Source organism: Neovison vison, chromosome 5, assembly GCF_020171115.1.
Source record: "Neovison vison isolate M4711 chromosome 5, ASM_NN_V1, whole genome shotgun sequence".
NCBI lineage: Eukaryota > Metazoa > Chordata > Mammalia > Carnivora > Mustelidae > Neogale > Neogale vison.
In genome coordinates this window covers 61,034,187-61,059,233 of record NC_058095.1, presented here as the reverse complement: position 1 = coordinate 61,059,233, position 25,047 = coordinate 61,034,187, and positions in this window count along the sequence as shown.

Below are 25,047 nucleotides of genomic sequence, written 5' to 3'. Positions count from 1 at the left end.
TCAGCATATTGACTTGATCCTTCTCATGATCACAAGAAGGCTGCTGCAGGGCCAGGCATCACAGCATCACAAATAGACTTTCGAAGGCAGTAAGATGGACCATTTCTCTCTCTGTATATGGCTTCTCTGAGGCATCCCAGCAGATTTCCCTTTGACCCCAATGACCTACATTAGACCATACACCAAAGCACAAACTGCAAAGAAGGCTATAAGAACAAATATCCGGTATGCCCAGTCTTTATGTTAAGCAGCAGCCTCACTCATGAGTGGGCAGCCAACAGTACTGTGACCAACTCATCCTAGTTTGCCATGATTTCCCAGTTTTAAAACTGGAAGCTCCATGTCCCGGGACACCCCTCAGTCCTGAGAAAACTGGATGCTGTCACCCATCTGTCCTAGTGGACACACACAGGATGGAGAGGAACAGGTGGTAAAGGGGATGCTTGTAATTCAGGACGGGGCTTAAGTACTGTAAGATGTACTTGGGAATGGGGACAGGGACTGTCCCATGAGCTTTCCAGAGTAGAACGGACCAGTGTTGATTAACATTGGGATATAAAGCATGAAGAACAGCCAAGGGTCACTGATACCTCTGAGGTCCTATCATAAGTAATGATGATACCCCTTTGTTACCTAACCTTCTGTGAGTCAGCAGTCTGAGCACCACATGACTCAGCAGGCTCTTTCGCTTGGGGTCTCAACAAGGCTTAAATCAGAGGGCCCAAGCTCTTTCAAGTTCCTAGCAGAAAGCTGTTCTTCACGATTGTAGGACCAAGGTCCCAGTTTCCCTGGCACATGGTTTTCTACATCCTATCCTGTCCCTGCCCTAAATCTCTGATTTTATATTCCCAGCTGGAGTAGGATTTCTGCATTTACAGGTTCATGTGATTGGATTAGGGTCACCCAATAATCCAGGATAATCTCCCAAAGTCAACTGAGTGGTAACCTTAATTACATCTGCAAAGTTGTTTCTGCCATGTAATGTAACATATTTACAGGAATAACATCAAGGGGGCAAAGGTCACAGGGGCAAAAACTCTGCGTAACACAGTCAGGTGGAACACATAGGAGGTCATCAGTGACATTTTGCCAAAGAAAAGAGATTTCGAGCAACAGAAATCAGCCCTCCCTGGGATGCCTGGGTGGCTCAGTCAGTTGGGTGTCTACTTTCAGCTCAGGTCATGATCCCATGGTCCTGAGATGGAGTCCTCCATTGGGCTCCTTGCTCCATGGGGAATCTCTTCTCCCTCTGCCTGCTGCTCTCCCTGCCTGTGACAAATAAATAAAACCTTTTTCAAAAAAGGAAAAAGAGGGGCGCCTGGGTGGCTCAGTGGGTTAAAGCCTCTGCCTTCAGCTCAGGTCATGATCCCAGAGTCCTGGGATCGAGCCCAACGTTGGGCTCTCTGCTCAGCAGGGAGCCTGCTTCCTCCTCTCTCTCTGCCTGCCTCTCTGCCTACTTGTGATCTTTGTCTGTCAAATAAATAAATAAAATCTTTAAAAAAAAAAAAAGGAAAAAGAAAGAAAAAAAACAGAAATCAGCCCTCAGACTTTGTAGGACAAAGCATGAAGTTCTCCACCCAAAAGAGAGAAGGAATTTGGAGCCCTCTGGAACGTTCTTAAAGAAATCCCTACCCTGAGGAGAGCTAGCAACAGAAGATTCTCAACACTTCACCTAACGCTAAGATCCTCCAGTTCCCGTTTTCCAAGTGGAGAAGAGGATAGCATGTTTGATTAATGAGAAGACAAGTTTTCAGAAAAGGCTCAGACCATTCTAATACAGATGTTTTGACTTTCATTGCGAATGACTTGCTGTTAAACTTGAAAGCAAGGACCTGCAGAGATTGACCTTTCCCTTCCCATTTCATGGAGTTATGAGTTCTGAGACAGCATGGAGACACTTAGAGATTCCCAGTCTTGGCCCTCTTCCACTCAACTCCAGGTGACTGGGCATTATTATGAAACACTCTGTAGAAGAGGTTGTTAGGATATCATGTCAGTGTGTCGTGTGGGGGACCTTTCCCCTTTAGGTGACAGCCAGAGTGCCAAAAGTGGAAACAGACTCTGGCCTGCCCTGAAATGGAGCTTTTATTGACGGTAAATGCAGGGAAGGGGCTACAGGATAAACATGAGAAACAGGGGATGATGGGTGAGGCAGTCAGCTTCGAAAAAGGCAAATCCCCATGGCTCTAAACCTTGAAAGACTGGGCATTTAAACAGGCTATCTTCTTTGCCTACGAAGCAAACACTGATAACAAAGCCCATTGAGGAGAGAATGAGGGACAGCCTGGCTTCAACAGGGCAGGTCAAGTGTCATAACTGTGATTATCTGGTGCTCCGATCAGATAGCAATGTGAGGTAAAGCCAGGTAAGAAGACCGCTGGCGGATATTCATGAGGCTGGGTAAATCTGGGTTCCCTGTTGACCTAGAAAGATGAAGGGGAGAATGCAGTTTCACCTCTCGGCACAGTTTTGGAAACCACAATATCTCATCTAGCAGAGCTGAAATAGTATGACTGGAGTAGGTCAGAAAGAACCCCAGGGGTGGAACTTCCCAAAAGAGAGAGCCCCAAAATACCCAGCCTCTGAGCAAAACAACAACAACAACAACAAAAAAAAAAAAAACAAGACATCACACCTTCCTGAATGTGGCAGAGAATGTCAGGTAATAAGAAAGAAACAGAAAATGAAGGCATAGAGATTGAGGCATTTGGGAGGGAAAGCCATTGCAATAGTATAGGGTAGCCACACTGAACACCAGGCAGGCACTCCACGTAATGTTTCATTTGTGCGCACGCACCAGCACACACCACAGAGCTCTGAGTGAGGAGCCTGTCCGTGCTCAGCTGAGCTGGCAGAAGGCACAGCCAGGACATGAACCATAACAGCTAACTGGAGAATGTATGCTCTTAAGCATGATGTCACCAAAACACAGCTCAGACACAACACACGATGCAGGGTTGAGCCCTCAGAAATGTCTACAGCTTTGTCACAACTGCTGATGCAAGACCATGAGGATCACTACATCTTCACGTCCAAAAGTACCACAGCTGTCTCCTGCTCCCAATCCCCTAGCCCACATAGGTTACCTCCAACAACATTACCAGTTGACTCTCCTTACCTGCCGATGTCTGAAGCTGAACCAGTTTTACTCATAGACAGCTCATTCCATTTCATTTCCATTCCATTGATGATTATTAGAAAAGTCTTCCATGTACAATCTGACATCAGCGTGCCTTTGAGTTCCTACTGTCCACTGCTCAAAGGTCTAGAACTATACAGAAAAAGCCTACCATTTCTCTAGATATAAAACACAAGAGTCAAAAGCACCAATCACTACCCTCAATTGCTCGCTTCTCCAGGAAAGATACGGTCAATTCCTTAAACCGTTTTAGAAAGGAATGAAGACTACCAGTGTCAATCTGACCACCTCACTGCAGCTGTTTCCACGGACTCTTCCAGGGTGAAGGGAAAAAGAAGTACCCCGATATGTGAAAATTTTAATAGGTCAAAGAAAAACCCCCAGTTAAAAGATTCAGAATAACCATCTCACCACAATAACTTGATAGAAGAAGAAATGGAAGCTCAAAAGGTTTGAGCAGACATTCACCAAAGACGATAGATGAATACCAAAGACACACTACAGCATTGCTCATTTGAGAAATGCAAATTAAAACCAAAATGAGACACCACGGCTCATCTACTAGAATGGTTAAAAAGACTGACGATATCAAGTGTTGAGAAGGATACACAGCAATGGGAACCCTCACACCTTGCTGGTGGGAATGGAAAATTGTTGAGATGAGTTTGGAAAACATGTTGGCAACACCCTAGAAAGTATTGGTGACCCTGTCATTTGACCTGGCAATATCATGTCTAGGAATTTATTCAAGGGGAATGAAAACATATGTCCACACCAACATGTGATTTTTTATTCATAACAGCACAAAACTGCGAACAACCCAAATAGCCTTCAATTGGCTAAAGAGTAAACAAATTGTGGTACCACCATACAGTGTAACTTTACTCCACAATAAGAAGGACAAACTGCTGATCCCCTCCCCGCCAACACACACACAAAGGAATGAAACTTAAGTGCACTTTTCTAAGGGAAAGAAGCCAGAACCAAAAGCCTGTATATTGTATAGTTACATTCATAGGTTATTCCAGAAAAGGCAAAGGCAACAATCAAAAGCATAGATCAGAGGTTGCCAGGGATTGGGTAAGGGAGAGGGGTCAACTACACCAGGTTAGCAGGAGCAGACTGGGGCATAATTAAACTGGTCTGTATCACCATTGTGGTAGCGGACTCACAATTCAATGTTTTTGTCAAAAGCCATACAATGGAAAGAGTAAACTTTACTATATGTGAGTTTTCAAAAAAAATAAATCAAGATATGTGGGTAACAACAACCAGAAAAGAATATGAGCTTTTAAAAAAATAAACCTAACTGTATTACAAATTAATAAGGCAACCACCATGAAGGGGTTAAAGAAGAAAACTAACCCAAGTAACTGTGGAAAACCATATTGACTAGATATCATAAGGCTAAAGGCAAAATGAACTGTATAGGTATTTTACCCTAGCTAGTAATTTTTTTCCCTTACAGGTGTATGGATTAGCAGTTCTATAAATACTTTCCGTGAATTCTAGAGTTGAACAAATAAATATATTGTGTACAACGAAAGCTGGGTTTGTCCTCCTGGCAGGAGAAATTATACATAAGGAGAGGGGAAGGGAGGATGGAACAAGTCCTGTGGTGTTGTACTGGAATTAGAGGTATCAGTATGAACAGAGGGGGTTTTTAAAAATAGATAACCTGAGAGAGAGACAGAGACAAAAAGAGACAGAGAGACATCTCTGTTTATACACACGTTAATATATACTCATGTATTTCCGATTTTTTTCCACTGAAAAGAGTCTAGAAGCAATAAAATCTCAGTAGCAATGAGCACACCCAGTGCCTAGATCTTGGTTTCTAAATACCATTCTTTAGTAAAAAGAACCAGGTCTTCTTGGAAAAGGGGCTACTTCCAGGGCTGGAGCAGAAAAAACCCATGATGAACCACAAGAATCCTGCAGTGCCAGAAAGTAAGATAAAGTGCTGAAGGAAGACTGGGGCCACATCAATCCGAGAAAGGAGCTAATGTGATAAAGTTCCCAATACCCAAACCTGGATTCCTCTGAACAACGAAGTGAACAACAAGAATCTGGGGTCCTAATCAATAGAAGAAAATGAATATCCATGAGCCTGAAATAAATGGTGGTGAGTGGGGAGAGCTACTTCTTACAGGAGAATTCCAACCAACAAATGCAAGGGCAATGAAGAGCAAAAAATAAAAATTAAAAACTAAAAAATCAACAGCAATAAATGGAGACGGGATACATGAATGGATGTATAAATTCTGTGACCAAAGTTTGAGGTGAAACAGGAGATTTGAAGAGTCTGCAAGACTCATGATGCAGGAAAATAGAATAAATAGAATAGAATAAACAGTCACTTTACTGTTACAAAGTCAACATCCTATCAACATCCAGTAATGAGACACACAGACATCATGTATCCCCTACACTAAGGAAAGGACGCATCCCTTCTGTGTGGGTATGCTTGCCCTCAATCTAGAATCTCAGTCAAATTATAAGAAACCATCAGACAGGGTGCCTGGGTGGCTCAGTGGGTTAAGTCTCTGCCTTCCACTCAGGTCATGGTCCCAGGGTCTTGGGATCCAGCCCCACATCTGGCTCTCTGCTCAGCAGGGAGCCTGCTTCCCCCGCTCTCTCTGTCTGCCTCTTTGCCTACTTGAGTATAAAATAAAGAGTAAAAAATCTTTAAAAAAAAAAAAAGAAAAGAAACCATCAAACTCAAATAGAGGGACATTATACATAACAATTGGTACTATTAAAAAGTGTGAGGGCTCTGCAAGACAAAGACAGACAGGGGAACAGGCCAGACTAGAGGAGGTCAAGGAGACAGGACAACTGACTAGTCAATATGGAGCCCAGGGTTGAAACACATGAAATCTGGCTAAAGCTTATAGTTTACTTAACAGTATCGTACCAATTTCTTAGCTTTGAGAACCATACTAAGTTTATGTAAGATGCTACGTCCCTTCGCCAGGGAGCTCTGTACTAATTTTGCGAACTTCCTGTAAATCCAAAAATATTTCCAAATAAAAAGCTTTTAAAAACTGCAATCACGGTCTTTTCAGAAAGGAAAAATAATGTCTGAAGTTTTGCCGTGAGGCAAAAGCTAAACTCAAAGAGACATTCTAACTCATAAATGCCTTCTGTTATTAAAAAGAATGGACACGAAAAAACTCAACCATGTACATTCAGGAGGTTTAAAAATATGAACATAGACACATACAACCACAAGACAAGAGGAATAATAAGTATAAAAGTGTCAATAAACCAAAAAAAAAAAAAAGAAGAAGAAGAAGAAGAAGAAAGAAGAAAAGAAAATGTTAAATGGATCAGAAAGAGGAAACACAAGAACACAGTTTAAAGTCTAAGAAAGAGACATTATCATTTATAGCCATTTGTAGCCACGGATAGAGGGACAATTTCTTAAACTGCACTGAACACTGTAATATTAACTTTTTATTTCAGGAAATGGAAATATTCTAGGAAGACATAAATTACTAAAACTGACACAAAATACATAGGAAAGTCAAAAAGGTTAATGATAAAAGAAATTTAGTAAAATAAATTCGGTAAAAAAAAATTTAGTAAAAAAAAAAAAAATATATATATATATATATATATGTTAAAGATCTACACACCAGGGGCCCCTGGATGGCTCAGTGGGTTAAAGCCTCTGCCTTCGGCTTGGGTCATGATCCCAGGATCCTGGGATCGGGCCCCAGGTTGGGCTCTCTGCTCAGCGGGGAGCCTGCTTCCTCCTCTCTCTGCCTGCCTCTGCCTACTTGTGATCTCTGTCTGTCAAATAAATAAATAAAATCTTTAAAAAAATGGAAAAAAAGGATCTATACACCAGAGTCCTTGTTTTAAAAACAAATCATTTCAAATATTCAAGGAATAGTTAACTCACATTGATAAAGCAGTTTAGGAGCACAGGAAAAGAACACTAAACTTGTTTTCCAAAACGAGAACAATCTTGCAGAGAAAAACATGGCAAAGGATAAAAATTAAAATGCTCATACTGGGGCACCTGGGTGGCTCAGTGGGTTAAGTGTCTGTCTTCGGCTCAGGTCGTGATCCCAGGGCCCTGGGATTGAGTCTCGCATGGGGACTGAGTCCCGCATGGGGCTGAGTCCCGCATGGGACTCCCTGCTCAGCGGGGAGTCTGCTTCTCTCTTGCTCTCATGTTTTCTAATAAATAAAATCTTAAAAAAATATATAATAAAATACTGACATTATATATATAATTACTCTGGCAGAGAATTGTAATTCTTAGGATTTGTTCAAATGTAGATTGGGAAACACACACTACAGACTAAAAATAAATTTTAAAAATATCTGAGTCATTCTGGTTTTTTTCTGCATTGTCTCTGAACTGTTAGACCACTCGCCTAGGGAGTGGCGAGACACAGCCCCTTGTGATAGGCTTCGCCTTCGGGCTGCATCTCAGAAAGCCCCTCTTCTTGACACTTTTCGCCAAGGCCTGGCACTCTGCTACTTTCCCACATTCGTACCAGCCTGTCTTGTCCGTCTCTCCTCTGCAGTAGGCCTCTCCTTGCATCCTTGTACATGTTCTTTTAAAATGGGATTAATCAGAAAGTCTAGCCACATTGATTTTTATAGATGTCTTCCCCTTTTCTTCATCAAAAAATCATTTGTAATTATATTGCCAGAATTTAATTTTTGAGAGTATTTCGTCCTTTGTGGGCCAGAGTCCTTTGTAATGATTTCAGGCTTGGAATAATGGCTCCTTTTTCTGAAAAGCTTTTGAAATTTGAAGACCGTGGGGCTGGGATACCCAACTGACGAATGCGCCCCTCTGGTGTTCGCGAGATGAGAAGCTTTCTTTCTCCCAAAGCTTTCCGTCCATTCTGCTTAACCAACCATTCCATCCACGTTGATCCAAAAAACCAGCAGTTTCACTACACCTCATTTTTTTGGACTTTTCAGGTCCAAAAGAGATTTCCCAAATCTCTCTCTCTCTCTCTTTTTTTTTAAAGAAAACCTTCCTGTGTCACAGTTCCAGGTATAAAGCAGGCCTACGCCGGTACCCATTTCTCTCACACTGGTACTAACAGCATTAAACAATTCTAAAAATTTCGAGAGTCTCACTAGGCCTCGGGAAGAGGTCTTACAAAACCAAGCAGGCTCAAATGCGTTTTTCACTTGACTGGTTTGAGAGTGTCCCACAGGCGTTTCTAAGGGTAGGAGAGGCAAGACTGCATCCAACACACAAACACCCCCAACACACACACAGGGCTCTGGAAAGCAACAGGGTGCTCACAGAGGATGGGGGCTTCCCAGTGACCATTCTTAAACACAGAGGCATTTGATCACATGCAAACCACTGGCAAAGTCTGCCTCTGGGGTCACAGAGAGTCCGGGAGGTCAAAGGCCTTCACTGTGAAACCATATCCCATCCTTGTTGGAAAGCAGCAGGACCTCAGAAACCATCCCCACCCCACTACCACCCCAGCCTGCGGGAGCCTCCAGAGGGAAGATGCTGAGGGGGTGACCTCCCAGCTTTGTTCAGCCACTGAGCTCGAAGGAACCCAGAGAAGAAATGGCAAGAAGGTGCCAGGATCATTAATTTGTATTTCTTTTTTTTTTTTCCCCTCCCTTGCCTCCTTCCTGCCCACTGCCTGCATTTCAAAGAAGCTGCTAAGCTTTTAGTGTTTTGGTTTTTTTTTTATGTATTTAAAGTAGAAGGGAAAAAAGGGGGATAGGGGGAGATAGTGACCTATCCAGTGTATTCACTCTCAGAATTAACAAATGTTAACTCTTTTGCCACTCTGGCTTTAGAATGTATTTTTGAACAACAGAAATAAAACATTCTGGATGGGGTATGCTCTGTTCCCATCTGCATGGCTCTCCCTTACCCTTTCTAGAAGAAATTACATGCCAGTGTTTGTACATATACGTGCAAATGTTATGTTTTGTGGTTTTTAAGAAATCTTCATGAATGTTCCATGTAACACATTCTTCCTTCATTCACTCTTTCTATATACATACAGTAAATGTATTTATGTATCTATGTATCTACATATATGTAAATATCTGCACCAATGCATTTATTTCCTGATGGGCATTTGTGATAGAGACAGAGACAGAGGCTGACTTTCAGAGGCAAGAGAAGGGGAGTTTCCCCCAGATGGCTAGGTTGAGCCCTGGAGCAGTGGGGACCCTCACAGCCCTCAGGGGCCATGATGTAGCCAGACCCCAGAGGGACAGCTGTGTGTATAATCTCAGGGGACTACGTAAGAAGGTTCCCAGGCTCCAGGGAGCACGATACCAGCAGAGCTGCCAAATTCCAGAAACCACCTGGACATAAAGGATGGCCATTCCAGCCATAACCACAGAGGAGAGATGAGAGAGGGCCCACTCTGATGTTCTGGGCAGCTGACTGCCCAGGATTATTATGGGACCTGGAGGAGAGAAAAAGAAACCCACATTAAAAAATAGACTTGACCTTGGAAAATTATTCTAAAGGTCAAGAAAAAACTCTATTTGCACACCCAAGCATCACCCACAGAACGGAATTTAGCTAGAAACCCTCTCCTGTGTCTTTGATGTTTATTCAAATAAAAATTCCCTCAAGGCTATGTTCCCTCCTCAACTTCTCCAGAAAGCCACCTCTAAGGACCCGAGCTACAGTCTATCTTCTTTTACTGAATATTTATTGGGAAGCAGAATGGAATGATTAAGAAGGTGAACTCTGAGTTACCTAGGTCTGCATGATAACTCTTTTTCCATGTATTTTTTAAATGCTGTTGGTATTGTGATAGGGACTGCATTAAATCTGTAGATTGCTTTGGGTAGAAGGGGCATGTTCACAATATTGGCTCTTCCAATCCATGAACATGGAATATCTTCCCATTTGTTTGAATCATCTTCAATTTTCTTCATCAGTACTTTATCATTTGCCTCCTTGGGTATAAGTTTACTCCTAGGTATTTTACTCTTTGGGGACTGTTTTCTTTTTTTTTTTTTTTTTTTTTTTCAATTTATTTATTTTCAGAAAAACAGTATTCATTATTTTTTCACCACACCCAGTGCTCCATGCAAGCCATGCCCTCTATAATACCCACCACCTGGTACCCCAACCTCCCATCCCCCCACCACTTCAAACCCCTCAGATTGTTTTTCAGAGTCCATAGTCTCTCATGGTTCACCTTGGGGACTGTTTTCTTAATTTCTCTTTCTGCCAACTAGATATAGGAGACAGAAAGGAGCTCTAAGAAGTTGCATAAAATGAAAGACTTTTATAGGCATAAGGGAGGGAGAACAAAGAAGTCAAGTTAGGGCATGGGTTAGTGCAAGGTCACTTCCCTTTAAGGGATGGCCAGGGTCCAGCAGATGATCTAACTAGTGCTAACCAGACGATTCCTGAGGACTAGTTTAAGACTCCACTTCTGGAAGAACTGAGACCCTAATTAAGTTAGTCTTGCTTTGGTGATGTGGGACTTAGCAAATATGACTCCATTTTGGACCTGCTGTCTGGATTTTAACAATGCCCCCCAGAACTTAGGCAGTTTACTCAAGCTCTCTGAGCCTCAGTTCCTCATCTTTACAAATGGGGAGAGAATGGGACGCCTGAGGCCTGAAGGTCTCAGAATGTTTACATCCAATCAACTTTTTCTTTGGAAATTACCTGCAAAATAAGAAAATAAGCCAAGATAGCGGAAGAGGCTAAATCTACAAAGAATCTGACCCAGAAGAAGAGTAAAGAGAATTCCTAGGAAAGCATCCAGCTAAAAATCACAATTCAGAGAGACCGTGATTTCGAGGATGGAAGTCAGAATATGAGAAATGGATAAAATAATTCCTAAGACTGAGGACTGGGGATATTTTGAGAATAATAAAGATAATTACTGGAACAGGGAGGGTGGGAAAGGAGACCCCATACAAACCTAAAGGTAGAGGAAGATTGTCCAACAAGGGGCAGAGAGATTATCACATCCTACACTTATTAACAGAAATGTAATCATAGCACATTACTTGGTTCTGCAGAGAACAATCATCACATACTGATAACAGGATACCTGCCTGTGGATTAGTTCTCAACTTTTAGAATCAACTCAAGCCATCATGGAAGGCAACCCTACTTACATAACAAAACATTATCAACCGAAGTTTTTGTGGAAGGAGTTTAGGAGGTAGGCTGGGAGGAATACTCATCAAGGACAAGGGGAGACAAATTACAGGTACAGAATAAAGAGGTCTTATAGCTGCTAGAACAAAAAAAAAAAAAAGAAGAAGAAGAAGTGAATGGAAGGATAAAGTCTGAATCTGCAGGTGTTACTGAAAGGTGTGCTGGTTGGTGACAAAAATACACCATGCTTAGGGGACAGGGTTGGTAGTGAGAAAAGAGCAAGTATTTTCACCTGTCAAGCAGAAAGACAACCATCAGCAATAACAGTAGATTCATCCAGAATTGGTAGCATAAAGGGACTCTTCCTCTATATGGAGATAACACCCAGAAGGAGACGCACGTGCGCGCGCGCACACACAAACACACACACACCCCTGTTAATAAAGGAATACTGGTCAGCCATACAACGCAACCATATTTCTTTTAAGATTTTCTTTACTTAACAGAGAGAGAGAGCATGAGCAGGGGTGGGGGAACAGCAGGTAGTGGGAGAGGGAGAAGCAGGCTCCCCACTGAGCAGGAGCTCAATGTGGGTCTCGATCCCAGAACCCTGAGATCATGACCTGAGCCGAAGGCAAACACAACCAACTGAGCCACGCAGGCGCCCCACAACACAACCGTTTCTTAAAAATACAATAGGAGAGAGGCACCTGGGTGGCTCCGTCATGGAGTGTCTGCCTTGGGCTCAGGTCATGAACCCAAGTCCTGGGATCAAGCCCCACACCAGGCTCTCTGCTCAGCAGGAAGCCTGCTTCTCCCTCCCTCTCCCTCTCCCCCTGCCTGTGTTCCCTCTCTCACTGTCTCTCTGTCAAATAAATAAAACCTTTTACAAAAATGATAAAAAAATAAATAAAACTAGGAAACACAGGAGACGTATATACAATATTGACGGCACCATCTGCCATAGCAGGAAACTGAAAAGAACGCCCAACAGGTAGAGACATTGCTGTGCTATAACACGAGTCACAAGAGAGGAAACAGAACTACGACGAAGGACATGGACATGAATGATCAGAAACAGGGTACTGAGTAAGAGAGCAAACTGCAGAACACATCCAACAGGATCCCATTTTCAAGTTGATGAAAGCAGGTAAAACACTAATATGTTACCTGGGAGATGAACGCATACATACTAAAACTATTAAAGAAAAGCAAGAGAATGAGCACAAGGAGAGAGCCCTGGAGATGGGGAGAGAGAACGGCAAGAACACGAATGGAGCTGCAACACCATTGCTCCTGTCCTGCTTCTGAACTTGGGAGGCGAGTCACAGTATTCCTTTTATTATCAGAGTCATCGTTTTATTATCATGCCTATAGTTACGGATATGCACTCACAAGCATTGCGATGGTGCTTCCGGCTTTATCAACCATTTCTATTAAAAACAATAGCGCGTATGTCGTACCCACGCATTTATGAGAAATCGTATTTTGTGCAAATATAATAACCAATAAAATTGGTTTCCGATGGGGGAAAACGTCTGCTTCCTGAGATGCAGAGGTTGGAAGGCTGTCACAAGGTTATCGTTACATAGAAAAACATTAGGACAGAGCTGTACTCATTAGTGTAACCTCGTTTGGGGAGGGTGGAAAGATGTATTGCAAATGGATACTTGTGATACATAGAAAATATTGGAAAAGATATACCCAAAATCATTGTGGGTGCCTCTGCAGGATGGTACTGGAGGACTGAGGGCAAAGCAGATTTTATTTTGTCTTTTATAGTGCATGCCTCATACTTCTTTCAAATGAGCACTTATCAGATGGGTTGTACCGTAGCGTTTTTAACAACATGAGGGTTAGAGGCAATGACTCCCCCGTTCCATGCAGCTGGAAACTCACATATAACTTCGGACTCCCCAAAAATTTAACTGCTCATAGCTATTGCCTTACCTGTAACATGAACAGTTGATTAACAAAGAGTCTACATATCAGCATATCTATTATATACTGCGTTGTCACCGCAAAGTAAACAAGAGAAAAGAAAACATTAAGAAAATCATAAGGAAGAGAAAATACATTTATGGTACTGTATCAAAATAAAACCCGATACTTATTTAAAAAAAAAAAAAAAGGACAAATACAGTTCAAACCCAAGCTGCTCAAGGTCAGCTGAATAAAACTGTGTAATACTAGGAACAGTACTAGAATCATCATTAATACTTATGAAGTACTTAGTACTGGCACATAGTAAGCGCTCAATAGAATTTAGGTCGTGTTCTGGGGCACCTGGGTGGCTCAGTTGGGTAAGTGTCTCACTTCAGCTCAGGTCACGATCGCAGGGTCCTGAGATCAAGCCCCACATCGGGCTCCTCGCTGGGCGGGGAGTCTGCTTCTCCCTCCGCCTCCCCCCCACCCCGGTTCTCACTCTCTTTCTCAAATAAATAAATAAAATTTTTAAAAAGAAAAAGACGTTAGGTAGTGTTCTTAGCATTCTGAACATGCAGCCAGGACCATGAGACCATGCCACAGAAGGAACAGTTGAAAGAAATGGGGACTTTTTTTTAACCCAGACAAGATAAGACTCCAAGATATCATTGCTATCTTCAAATAACTTAAAGACAATTCTTCAGGGACATAATAACGAGGTTCACTTTGCATATTTCCAAGGCGAAGGACTACAGCCCCGGACCGAGGCTGTAGGAGAGACAAACAGCCCTTCCAAAATGAAATGAGCCGCCTCTAGAAGTGACACAGTCACTGTCACCATCGCCATCACCCACTGGGGACTCCAAGCTCCGCCCTGAGGACTGTCGCTCAAAACAACCTTGAAGACCTCCTTAATATGAGACCCTGTTCTTCAAAGTCAAAGGCAGCAAGCCAGAGTGGGAAGTGAGGCATTGACACTTAACACCCCAAGGTAAATGCTGAACTCATGAATTTTGCTGGGATCCTTCTTCATACGCTGGGTGAAAGCACCTCTCTTGGTCAAAACTTGTGAAAGGGACACCAGCACACCACCTCTCCTGGGAGATGGGGAGAATAGGACAAATCTGCTTGAGACTCAGAAAGAGAATTCTGGGTCGGGCGGGGGAAAGTCAGAGGCAGGACTGAAAATGAGAGCCAGGGAAGCAGGCAGGCAGACACAAGGCAGGTAAAGTCAGGTGAAAGCTGCCGCCCACAGGTGGTGGGAGGGAGGGGATGGACCACAAGTTGAATCAGGGATAAACTTTGGAATGAACTATAACCAGCAATGAGAAGTCTGGCATTTTGGAGTTTCTGAGGAATTCCTTCTAAATTCCCTTTCCTTTCAGTAAACACAAGGAAAAACCACTGCCCACTCTGTGTGTGGTCCCCATGGCATACAAGAGTGAAGGTCACAGCCAGGACAGGGCAGGAGAAACCCAGAGGCCCCTGGTGTCCCAGGTAGGAAAAGGAGAGTGGCAGCCTGCCCTCTCCTGGCTTTCTGGGAGCACTACAACTTGGAGGCCCTGAGGCTGAGCCACAGCCCCGACTGGCACCTCCCATCAAGGAAAACATTTGTGACTAGCAAGCTTCTTGGCTAGCAGCAAACAAAACAATGTCTTTCTCCACCTGGACATTTTACTAGGGAAGGAAAAACAAGAAACCAAAATTAACTTCATAGCCAACTAGAAACTTTGCAGAATAAGGATATTTTAAAATGACTGATAAAATTGGGTGGGATTCGGAATGCTGGGGTGGCTCAGTGGGTCAAGCATCTTCCTTGGGCTCAGGTCACGATTCCAGGGCCCTGGGATGGAGTCCTGCATTGGGCTCCTTGCTCAGCAGAGAGCCCACTCCTCCCTCGAACTTCTGCACCCCTCCCCCGCCTGTGTGATCGCTTTCTGATAAATAAAATCTTTAAATCAAACAAATTGGGTCAGAATTGTCATCCTAATGACAAACCTCTTTCATTGGTCCACTGACCAGAAGTTCACAAAACCTCGGATACTTCTTGTCTCATCAAGCCCCTGTGAAGAACTGTTTTCCTCCCTTGCAGAGGAATGCAGTCCACAGGCAACCCCCAAAGGGTCCACTGCACATCTAAGATCCCACATCAACTCCTGGCTTGTCTTTCCACCTTGTCACCACTGTAGCATCCAACCCAAAGGCCCCAGGAACAACCCAGTAAATCACTCCGATTCATGGTGGTTCCTCAGTAAGCACAGAACCCCTTCATGGACTGGAAATCGAGGTCTCAAGCCATTTACTCCACTGTCAAGGAACCCATATATGGAAGAAGAAATAAAGCCACGGTCTTTGGTATTTGTGAATTATTCATGTACGTCTGCACGCGACCCACACCATCCCTTGCTTTACGGCTTAGTTGGAGAGTTCATAAAAGAAGCAAGCTTTTCTTCTCAGCAGAGCTATGTGTTGTGCAATTACAAGATAATAAAGGGAAGCTTGTCTGCAATTTTTCCTGGTCCGCACAAGTTAAACTTTTGACACCAAAGTCACCCTGCCATTTGAAACAGGGAAGCCAGGTTGGGATTTGGTTAAGACAATAAGGTCAGTAGCAGATCAAGTAAAGCCTTCTTGTCTTAGCCCAGCCAAGGTGGTGAGCCCCTTAGCACCTTGTCAAACACTAAATTTAATCCCAGTTTTATTTTTGAATCGCTTTTTAAAAATACACTAACCATTAAGCGACGGGGGGAAAGGTCCTTTTAAAATGATTTATTATGTGTTAACAGCTAAAGAAAACCTAAACAATGTCTCGATAAAGACCCACGATCACGTTTTTAATTAAGAGCCACAACTTTTAATGGAAGGCATAATATGCCCATTCATTTCAGGGTAGCGGGCCACGGTAATCCGGCAGTCAGACTCAGGGGAGAGTAACAGCTTTCGATTCACACCTCAAAGTCTTCTATTAAAGAAAATAACAATAAAGCAAGATCCCTTTAAAACAGGAGTTGGGGAATTTCAACCCAGAGAAAGGACACATTTTGTTTCCTTACAGGGGTGTTTGTTACTGTGTCCATGTCTACAATAGCACACTCAGTCCTCAGAGGAACTCAGTCAGCCCCTAGGTTTTAATATGCAGTTAGGTCCTTCCAAAGGTGCCCTGTGTGTGTATGTATGTGTGTGACCTGGTATATTCCTGCCCATATTGTGGGGAGGCTGTGCCCTCCGAGAAACACAGTTACTGTCTCTTTCTCAAACCGGTCCCTAAAAGCGTTTAGCTTTTCCTTTTTTTATTTAAAACCAACATTTCAGGATCTAGAGCAGAGCTATGTCCATTGGCATGGTCCAACAAGGTAATATTCATAGTATCTCCCAGCATTTATTGCCTGCTTCCCACGTGCCAGGTCCTGTAGTCTCTGTGCCAGGGGCTTGATAACATTCTCTCCCTCGATCCTGGCAACAATGAAGTCAAAATTTTATTATCTCCATTCGCAGCTGCAAAGCTTGGAGAGGATAAGAAACTTGCTCCAGTCCCTAAGCAGCAACACACACAGAACGGTGGGAGTGGACTGACCACTAGACCCAAAGAGTTTTGGATCTTGTTGGGAAGGGAAGCCTTAACCAAAGAGAAACACAACCAGCCCAACAGGACGCCTACGGTAAGAACCCAATGAGAACCAGGGGGACAGACATTACTGCTGAGTAACTTCAGAGAGGGAACACCTGCTCTGGGGTTTAAGATACAGGTGAATTCCAGTGCTCGCTTCGGCAGCACATATACTAAGATACAGGTGAATTCCATCTTGACCTTTAAAGACCCCCAGAGTTTCCCAAAAAAGTGAGGGTGTGTGGAAGAAGGTGACCGACAAAGGTAAATTCTGGAAATCTGTGTTCACCTAATTTCGTTCTCTGTGCCACCTTCAAGATTTCTGCTCCGTTCCCATGACACTTGGATACACCAAGCACTACAATTCCTGCCTAGATACTCTTCATTTCTCAGTATTTTTTTCTTAAAACATATTACCTTAAGTTTTAAAAAAAAACCCATATATGTCTTTTTTTAAAGATTTTATTTATTTACTTGACAGAGGGAGAGAGATTACAAGTAGGCAGAGAGGCAGACAGAGAGAGGGGAGGAAGCAGGCTCCCCGCTGAGCAGAGAGCCCGATGTGGGGCTCGATTCCAAGACTCTGGGATCACGACCTGAGCAGAGGCTTAACCCACTGAGCCACCCAGGCGTCCCCCCTTTATATATCTTTTTAAAGGAAACTCTGTATCAGTACCATCACTTGGAAAGGAGAATTATGCAGTCAAAAGCAAAGAAGAGCCCCCCAAACAGAACATGGGATAAGAACGAAATAATGCTCTCGAGCCTAAAAATTAAATTTAGGAAAAGTACTAGAATACAACTAGAAATGAGAAAAGTCGGTAATGTGATTGATAGATAGATAGATAAATAAATAAATAAAGTAAAACCACACGCTTGGAAAGAAGCAGTCCCTACCTCAGCGCTGGTTGGGGAGCTGACGCCGAGCCAGACCCAGACTTTCCTGGCCTCCCAGCGGCGTGGTTCCAGAAGACTGGTGAGCGCGCTTCCCTAAGCCATTGTCCCCAGCACAGTCCGCCGTCCCCAAAGGGGCGGCTGAGGGCCACTTGGTGGATGGAGGGGAGGGAGAAGCAAGAGCAATTCACTGCACCCATATTCCCAAAAACGCGTGAATAAAGCCTAGTTATATAAAGTGTAAAATACTGACGAGCTGAGACAAGGAGAAGGATAAAGGTAGTTATGTTCGCCGTCCCGGGGCTGCTCCCGCTAAACCGCGGCTCTCCCAGAGCAGAAGCCGGTTGCAGACAAGCCCACCCACACGCCGGACCTAAGCCGCAGGACCAATGAGCTGCCTGAGCGGCCTGGCACTCTCACCCAATCAGGGTGAGACCTTTCTGACCAATCAGGAGGAGGCCCTTCCAGCCAATCAGGATAACACTCCCCCCCACCACCTTCTCCTTATTAGCATATTGGACCTCTAGTGGGAACCTGAGCGGAAACTTTAAGACAGAACCTCACCTTTGCACGGAGGGCAACTTAGATAGTTCTGTGTCTCCTGCAGCTTTTTGTTTTGTTTTGTTTTTAAATTTATTTTTAAAAGATGTTATTTATTTATTTGACAGACAGAGATCACAAGTAGGCGGAGAGGCTGGCAGAGAGAAAGAAGAGGAAACAGGCCCCCTGCCTAGCAGAGAGCCTGACCTTGGACCCCATTCCAGGACCCCGAAATCACGACCACAGCTGAAGGTAGAGGCCCAACCCACTGAGCCACCCAGGCGCCCCTCTCCTGCAGCTTTGAGCTGTAGCCCAATAAGGTCTTGCCTGTGCCTTTGATTTTCAGGGGGCTGACCCCATTGCTATCACTATGGGACCTGGGAACCCTATGCTGGCAAGGAAGGGACCAAGAAAGAAAAAGTGGCTCTCTGGGTCCTGGGAGCTCTCAACGCCTTGCTTGCAGTTAACCATTACAACAGCTCCTGTTCTTAGGTACCCGGGAAGGAATTTAGGATATACTTCGTATTTTTTTTTTTTTTTTAAGATTCTATTTGTTTATCTGACAGACAGAGATCACAAGTAGACAGAGAGGCAGGCAGAGAGAGAGAGAGGGAAACAGGCTCCCTGCTGAGCAGAGAGCCCGATGCGGGACTCGATCCAAGGACCCTGAGATCATGACCCGAGCTGAAGGCAGCGGCTTAACCCACTGAGCCACCCAGGCGCCACTATACTTCGTATTTTTACTCCCGGTGGCTTTTCCCCAAAAGATCACCGCCTAGAACATGTCAGAAATGACATAGGAATTAGATAGAAAAAACTAACAGCAGTTTGAGAGGCAGAGCAAAGCCAGGACATTCAGCCTAGGAAAACATCCAGCGTCCATGAGATCACCCACAGTGTTTTCCGCTACCCTACTTTGTTTCTCCACAGCCAGCCCCTCCTGTTCCACATGATGGACTAACCCAGGGTGGAATTCTAAGCTCAGTCTGTGAATCAGGGATGATTATCCAGGAGAATCTCTAGAGCCCAGAGCAAAGGCAGCCAAAAGTCCTGACAAAGCTTTGTGCGTGCATGTTCACAGCACCGCTATGCACAGCAGCAAACGGAGGAAATGACCCAAATTATCCAATGGGCGCACGGATAAACAAAATGGGACAGATCCAAAGGGTGGAATGAATGCTTTACAGCCTTAAAAAGGAGTGAAGGGCTTATAGATGCTAGGACATGCATAAGCCTTGAAGGCATTGCTAGGTAAAAGAAACCAGACACAGAAGGCCTCTTATAATGCCATTTAGATGAAATTTCTAGAATAGGCAGGTCCCTAGATGCAGAAAGCAGATAAAGGGGCTTCTAGAGAATCAGGGAAGGGGCCATGCATATGAATGCATACGTGAATGCATATGGGTAAAGGTTTCCATTTGGGATGGTGACAAAGTTCTGAGCCTAGACACTGTTGCTGGTTGTACAATATTGGGGGTGTACTTAATACCAGAGTTAAATGGTGGCACCTGGGTGACTCAGTTTGGCGTGGGATTCTTGGTTTCAGCTCTTGTGAGTTCAAGGCCGATATGGGCTCCGAGGTCATCTGCTTAAGATTCTTTCTCCTTCTCCCTCTGACCCTCCCACCTTCCTGCTCTCTCTAAAATAAATCTTTATTTTTTAATATTTTTTATTAGGATTCATTTGAGAGAGAGAGAGAGACAGAGCACAAGCAGGGGGAGAGGCAGAGGGAAAGGGAGAAGCAGACTCCTTGCTGAGCTAGGAGCCGGACATGGGGCTGGATCCCAGGACCCAGAGATCACGACCCAAGCTGAAGGCAGATGCTTAACCTTCTGAGCCACCCAGGTGCCCCGACAATAAATCTCCAAATAACAATTGAAAATAAATGGGTTAAAATGGTAAATGTTATGTTATGTGTATTTTGCCATAATTTTAAATGTTAAAAAATAAAAAGGAGAAACAAAGTTAACTAGATGAGCCGGCCAGCCCTGGTACATGCAGTCAGTTGCAAAGGAGGACTGAACTCACCTGGTCTCTGGATAATCAGGCAAATCTGCTTTGTGCCAAAACTACTCCTCAGAAGTTAGTCATACTGGTAGGGGGAGGGGTAAGCTCTGAACGAATCAGACTAGGGTTCAAATCTTCTCTCTACCTTTATCCTGGTACTCGGGCAAGCTATACATGCTCCCTTTGCCTCGGTTTCTTTGTCTGTAGAATGAGATACATACGACCCAAGGGACTGACGTGATGAGTGGATGAGATGTGTGAAATGTCCGGCTTTACCAAATTTAAAAAAAAGGGGGGGGAGGAGGAAGAAGGGAGGGAGGAAGGAAAGAAAGAAAGAGTGAATTTAAGGATCTCTAGTACCCTTAAGGGCAAGATGAATAAAATTCTCAAATCATAGTCTTGAGAGACTGAACATACAAATGGAGACGGCCAGACCATATGTAAAAACAGAACCCTGCCCCACAGCCTGGCACCCAGCCCAGGAAACCAATCTCTCATCTCCAGCAGCCGGCCCAGGAAGGCAGGCTTTCCATACTTTCGGACTTCCAGAGGACCAGAGAAGGGGCCAGGAAGGGTACTTTCTATAAAAGTATATTTTCTATAATTTGGCTCTTGTCAATAATGCCGCTATAAGCATTGGGGTGCATGTATCTCTTTAAATCTGTATTTTTGTATCCTTTGGGTGAATACCCAGTAAAGCAATTACTGGGTCATAGGGTAGCTCTATTTTTAACCTTTTGAGGACCCTCCACACTGTTTTCCAAAGTGGCTGCCCCAGTTCGCATTTCCACCAATGGTGTAGGAGGGTTTCCCTCCTTCCACGTCCTCTCCAACAACTGTTGTTTCCTGTGTTGTTAATTTTAGCCATTCTGACAGGTGTGAGGTGGTATCTCATTGTAGTTTTGATTTGTATTTTCCTGATGATGAGTGGTGTTGAGCACTTTTTCATGCGTCTGTTGGCCATCTGGATGTCTTCTTTGGAAAAATGTCTCTTCGTGTCTTTTGCTCAATTTTTTAAAAAGATTTTATTTATTTATTTGACAGGTCACAGGTAGGCAGAGAGGCAGGCAGAGAGAGAAAGAGGGGAAAGCAGGCTCCCCACTGAGCAGAGAACCTGATGCGGGGCTTGATCCCTGGACTCGAGGATCATGACCTAAGCTGAAGGCAGAGGTTTTAACCCACTGAGCCACCCAGATGCCCCATTTTGCTCAATTTTTAACTAGATTACTTGGTTTGGGGGTTGTTGAATTTTATAAGTTCTTTATATATTTTGGATACTAACACTTTATGTGCTGAATTTAGAAATGAAAACAGATAAGCACAGAGGAAAGAAATAGAGAGGCAAACCAGAAAATGAACTTGTTAACTATGGAGAACAAAGTAGGGGAGGAAGAAGCGAGTGATGGGAATTCCCGGAGGGCACTTGTTACACTGAGCACCGGGTGTCATATGTAAGTGATGAATCACTATATTCCACACCTGAAACTACTGTTACACTCCATGTTCACTAACTGGAATTTAAATAAAAACTCGAAAAGGGAGAAAATAAATAAATCAAAGAACAGGAGGGGGAGGACCACCAGTTTCCATGAATTTCCAAAAGATGCGGGAGAAGTGTAAGAGATGCAGGTGAGGCAGCCGTGAGGGGATAGAGAGAAGAGGGACTCCCTACGTGGAAAGTTTCATGTAAAATATGAAGCCAGAGGTGGGGGTGGGGGGGCAGTGGGAGGCTCACAGAGGTCTGTGCTTGGCGGGTCTGTTGGCACCAACAGCCCCCATCTCCTATGCAGAGCCCAAGCGGTTCCTTTTTATCCCCTGGGGGGGGAAATCCTGAATATCTCTTTTTCTAAAGAAACCAAAAGTCCTTGTCAAAAATGTTAAGTGTAATCTAAAGCATCTTTAGAAAAATAGGTTTTTACATTTTCTTTATGCACCCAAAATCTGCCTCACTGGCCAGGCAGGGGAGGCTAGAATTGCAAATTCCCTCCAAGCGGGATTGAATTTTAAACTAACTGATGTGCCTTTTAGGGAATTGGCTTGATGCGATTTGGTCCATTATCTCCAGCCTGGAGCCAGGCTGTTGCTACTTCAAGTTCAGGCACGTCCACGCATCTGGCATTCTTGGGAGGCTGCTGGCCACACCTGGATTTTCATGAAGCCTGAGGACGGTTCTAGGGGAGTAGTGTCCAGGAGACTGTGTGACCCCGTGACAAGGACTTCCTGATCCGAGGACAGAAGTCACTGTGTGTCGAGTATGGCAAATTGTTGTTCACAGCCCAGTCCAGACTCATTTGTTTAGAGAGAAACTGAAATCTTCAAGCTCTGTTTTCACTGAAAGCTCCCCAAACCTTCCCAGTATCTGGAGGAGCCACGTTGATAAGCGCACCCTACAGATGGCCCCAAGAGCAGCCTCCAGCCTACAGGCGGGGGCGGGGGGGGCCGCAAAACCCAGCACCCAGTGGATATCAATACAACTCAGTGAAAGGTGAAATAAACCAGAACCCCTGACATCCGTGAGTTTTTAAATGGAGCCTAGAGGCCATGAAGGAGGTAGACCTGATGCGTGTCCTCCCTGGGTAGAACCGTGCACTTTTAAAATAGGCCAAGCCTAGAATGTTCATTCCAAGGACTCTGCAGGAACATCTGTATTTTACTACAGTGATGGCCTTTTGCTTCATGATTGCCTTGGAAACTGAACCAAGAAGGCCACTAGGCTAAAAAGCAACCAGAAGCATTTATTTGGGATTGCAACCCCAGAGGGGGTTAGAAACTGAAGCATGCTCCAAGGGAGCAGGGAGTGAGGCCTTAGAAGGGCAAAAACCACAAGGTTGCATTGTCTTGAAGGCCTTATGATTGGTGCTGACAGAGTAAAACTGAGCATCTAATACAGGATTGGCTATTAATTTAGCTAGCAGGTGTTGCATTGTCTCTATTGCAATCCAAAGCAGAAGGATGTGTTCCAGGAGAGGAACCAGGTGCAAGGGACAAGTTGCAACTGACAAAAGTCAAAAGTCCACAGCGTTCTGAGAATTGAAACAGGAGATGTGCACAAGGCTCCCTCCTCCATGTCCTCTCAGCCCTGTTCTGGAGGGTTCTCAGCGATGCTTACTTCACCGTGGAATCTTGGCGCACATAAACAATTCTGTTGAGCTAAGATGTGTTTTCTTTCCTTTTTTTTTTTTTTTTTCAAGATTTTATTTTCTTATTTGACAGAGAGAGACACAGGGAGAGAGGGAACACAAGCAGGGGGAGTGGGAGAGGGAGAAGCAGGCTCTCCACTGAGCAGGGAGCCTGAGGTTGGGCTCGATCCCAGGACACTGGAATCATGACCCAAGCCAAAGGCAGATGCTAAATGACTGAGCCACCCAAGTGGCCCTTAGATGTGTTTTCACCACCACCACCAATTGAAATTATTTGTCCTCAGTATGTACATCCGTTGTCTTTTGTTTTTAAAAATGCTTCACTTGGGGTGCCTGGGTGGCTCAGTGGGTTAAACCTCTGCCTTCGGCTTGGGTCCTGGTCTCAGGGTCCTGGGATCGAGTCCTGCATCAGGCTCTCTGCTTGGCAGGGAGCCTGCCCCGCCCTCCGCCACCACCGTCTGCCTCTCTGCCTACTTGTGATCTCTCTCTGTGTCAAATAAATAAATTTTAAAAAATCTTTAAAAAAATGCTTCTCTTGGGTTGCTCCCCAAATCTCTACCCCCCAATTTTTTTGCAATCCTGAGACCCCAATACATGCCTTTTATTTCAGTTCTCTTTTCTCCCACCTACAACTGGTAGCAATAACCAATTAATTCTATAAAGAACAAAGAACAAAGAGGGAAAACCTGCCTAAGCCACACCTGACAGTCCACGTATTTCCAGCAAAATTCTGTATATCGGGGTGCTGGCTGGCTCAGTCGGTGGAGCATGTGACTTTTGACCTTGGGTTTGCGAGTTTGAGCCCCAAGTTGAATGTAGAGATTATTTTTTTCTAAGATTTAGTTATTTTTTTTTATCTCATGCAAAAAGAGAATTTTAATAGCCCCATAGTTTTGTTCTTATTAAAGAAGTGAGTTCTGGGGCGCCTGGGTGGCTCAGTGGGTTAAGCCGCTGCCTTCGGCTCAGGTCATGATCCCAGGGTCCTGGGATCGAGCCCCACATCGGGCTCTCTGCTCAGCAGGGAGCCTGCTTCCTCCTCTCTCTCTGCCTACTTGTGATCTCTGCCTGTCAAGTAAATAAATAAAATCTTAAAAAAAAAAATTAAAAAAAAAATAAAGAAGTGAGTTCTGGGGCGCCTGGGTGGCTCAGTGGGTTAAAAGCCTCTGCCTTCGGCTCAGGTCATGATCCCAGGGTCCTGGGATCGAGCCCCGCCTCGGGCTCTCTGCTCAGCCGGGAGACTGCTTCCCCATCTCTCTGCCTGCCTCTCTGCTTAGTTGTGATCTCTGTCAAATAAATAAATTAAAATCTTTAAAAAAAAAAAAAGACGTGAGTTCTGCTAAGAAAATAACTTTGCAGAACTCAAGTCTGTAAGCTACATAAATGTATTCCAAATATAAGAAAATGTTACATACTTGCCCCAAATAAATATCTGCTACTTGTTTGTTAATGATAAATGATCTTTATTCCCACATTACCTTGCTCCCCATCTCTGTTACGACCTGCTGAAGTCGGCAGTCAAGTGTCATGGTGAAGAGCAAGGCTCTAGACCCGGGACACCAGGACAAGAATCCCGTTTCTGCAAAGTGAACTTGGAGGTTTCAGAGTCTTTGTCTTCGAGGCCTCATTTGTAAAATGAAGCTGAAAACATTCCTTCCATCCAAGGGTTGTTGAAAGGAGTCCGTGAGTTAGTACAAGCCTAGCA